Source organism: Solanum pennellii, chromosome 3 (assembly GCF_001406875.1).
Source record: "Solanum pennellii chromosome 3, SPENNV200".
In the NCBI taxonomy this organism is placed as follows: domain Eukaryota; kingdom Viridiplantae; phylum Streptophyta; class Magnoliopsida; order Solanales; family Solanaceae; genus Solanum; species Solanum pennellii.
The window spans coordinates 31850012-31853037 of record NC_028639.1 but is presented as its reverse complement, the minus strand read 5'-3'; the positions used below and the strand labels follow the sequence as shown (position 1 = coordinate 31853037).

At 35.3% G+C, this 3026-nt stretch overlaps 1 long non-coding RNA gene across 1 annotated transcript; it reads left to right on the top strand.

The window, feature by feature from the left end:
• The first annotated feature begins 238 nt into the window (after nt 1-238).
• On the top strand, nt 239-2887 carry LOC107013924. The gene is made up of 2 exons (XR_001456165.2): nt 239-431; nt 2605-2887. It is a non-coding gene; the product is annotated as an uncharacterized LOC107013924 (long non-coding RNA).
• The last annotated feature ends 139 nt before the right edge of the window (nt 2888-3026 follow it).

Sequence of the window (3026 nt, the reverse complement as noted above, 5' to 3'; positions counted from 1 at the left end):
GGGGGGGGGGGGGGGGTTAAGGAAGGTACGTCAAGTGAAGGGGCTTAAAAGCTCCCTTGGTAATTGCCTTGAAGGGAGGCAAAAGGGGACCACTTCAATAGGACCTTAAATGCTTCCTTAAATATTTTCTTAGTTTTTCTTTTTTTTTGGCTAAGTTCATATGTGCAAGAGTGTTATCGAAAATATTATATTTAAGTTAAATTAGAAGTGTGTATATTTTATATTATTTATAAATGACTATATAAGAGATTTTATACTAAAATATCCCCTAATAAATCACTTTCACAAAGACCCACTTCAAATCAAAAAGTTCATCTTTCTCTAATATTTCTCTCTCTAAACTCAAGGAAGAAGAAGAAGCCATGGAAGCTTGAGTTTGAGGATTTCAAAAGGGTTTCTTCATCAATTTTATTCAAAGTTTCTTAATATAGGTATGGTCATCCTTCATCCTTGATTAATCCTTCATTCAAGGAGTCAAATCAAAATAGATTTCAAAGCTTTTCAATGATCAAAATACTATTTTCTAATCTAAGCATCGGTACATTGATAAAACGTTTTCAAAGAAATTATATTGATAAATTAAGGTTTGATTGATGATTTTAAATTGATTTTACATCGAATTCCTTCAAAGAACCAATGCCTTCCTCTAAACTCCTAAATTGATTGGAAATTGGTTGATTATGGATGTATAATGAATAGTAGGTGTTTATACAAAGTTAGTGTATGGATTCATGTCATTAATTGTAGGTGTTTATACAAAATTAGTGTATGGATTCATGTCATTAATTATGTCTATTATGGAGAATTATTGTTGTATTGATGTGTTGATATATGGGTATGTTGGTGAGTTGGGATCTAAGGCCTTGAAGGCATATTGTGATCGATCTCTTGTTGAATTGCTTATGTGGATGATGGATTTGGTTATGGAAATATATCAATTGTCTAATCTATTGTAGTATCTTGGATCTATGATTTGATATCTATTCTTATTGACATGAAATGGTTATATATTGATGTGTGATTCACTTATGGTGGAGGTATTTGTTTGATAATTATGTGAATGTGAATTCAATGGAATTAAGATGATCATGCCTTGAAGTATATGTACATGTGATTCAAATGATATAATGATGATCTTATTATAATGTGAATTGATCATGAATGAAGCATCTTGAAGTTGTAGGCTTAGCATCCTATTCTTGTATAAATGAATGTAAAGATGAATGTGTCTTAAATTGGTAGGCTAGTGCATTCTCTTCTAGACTAATGAACGTATCTTGATTTAATTGCTCGATGATCATGATTTGGTATACCTATAGTTGGTAGCATTGTCTTGAATGAAAAAATGAATGTCTTGGCTTGGTAGACCTAATGTTTGTAGCCTCCCTACGAATGGCTAGTAAGGTATTTTAGACCATGTCTTGAACCGGTAGACCTAAAGTTTGTGGCCCTTCATGATGAGTCTAGAACCCTATGTGAATGTAAACCGTGAAGCGGTAGACCTAATGGTGGTGGCCTCCATCTTGTGTGAAATGATGTACCTAGGAGCGGTAGACCTATAGGTGGTGGCTCTTCCTAAGGAAGATCAATGAGTTATCCTCTATACCTTGAATAATGTTGGTGTCCCTTTGTGTGTATGTGTCTTGGGTCGGTAGGCCTAATGTTTGTAGCCCTCTTAAGCACACCTATATATTGTTAATGCAAATACTCTATGGGAATGTAGGCTAAGCACCGAGCGGATATGGTTAGATGGAGGTTCTCCAACATTAGGCTGAATCTCAACGGACGTCTTTCATATCCCACAAATATGTGCCTAGATAGGTCCTAGCTACGGATACACCAAAGCTAGATGAATCGGTCTTCGTTAAGCAAGGGGACCACCTCTTTATAATGTGGGTATAGAACATCAGATTCCATGTCTAGCTTGCATGGTCTATATCGGTTAATGTTTATTTCCATCTTGTGGGATGTGCACTCTAGTTACTTGATAAGTACTACAACGTGTAGGTAGTAGTATGGGATGCTAGCAACACATGACTCGAGTAGGCTTTTAAGGTGCTTGCATGAGTTTCCTAAGTCTTCATGACTAATGTTTAATAGTCATTTAGATGACGCTAATAATGAATGTTGACTTATTGTCTCTATAATGTGATGCATGTCTCTCTTATATTGATGAAATGAGTTACTTAGCATGTCATGTGGAAAGATAAATGTTCTTGTCTAATGTATCCTTGAAAAACACTTAGGTGTGGTATGAATAGGCAGTATGGGACGCCACATTATGTCTTACTTAAGTGGGTCTTAGGGTAACTTTAGATGAAGACTCTAGAATGATGAAATGATCTATTTAACATGATGTCATGTATTGCATGCTGGTACTAGTTGAAGTATGACTATTCGAGATAAAGGTATCGACTTAAATGAAATAATGTGACTTGTATGTTGGTTGTGACTTATATCATCAAATGTTCATGAAGTTTTACAAAATGACATAAAACATGACTTTCAACAAGATGTCCATTTTTGCATGTTTTTGCATGGTCATCATGCTTAGTGCTTAATTGTGCTAACACCATCTTCTTCATCTTTTTACTACAAGTGTAGGTTGTGGTAACTAAGGGGATTCTCTAGTTGAAGGTTTGGATTGCTATTCCTCTAAGACTTGGTATGTCCTCATGGATTCGAGGACAAAGAACTCTTATGTTTCATTTTGATGTATTAGACAATTAGTAGTTTTCTATTGTAAAGGGCCGTGTCCCTATTATGTATTGAGATTGTGTCTAAGATGGCCATGTGAGACTTAGACTTCCGTCGTGTCTTTTAAAAGATGCCTTCTTTATGTTTTGAATAGAGTGGTTTTTGAATAAAATTTTTTAATTCCGCACTATTTTTATTACCTATGTGAAGAATGAATGTTAAGAGTCTTGTACAAGACCCCTTCGGGGTTAAGTACGTTGTGCCACAACTTGGGGGTGCTCTCGGATCGTGACAAATTTCTCTCTCTCTCTCTCTCTCTCTCTCTCTCT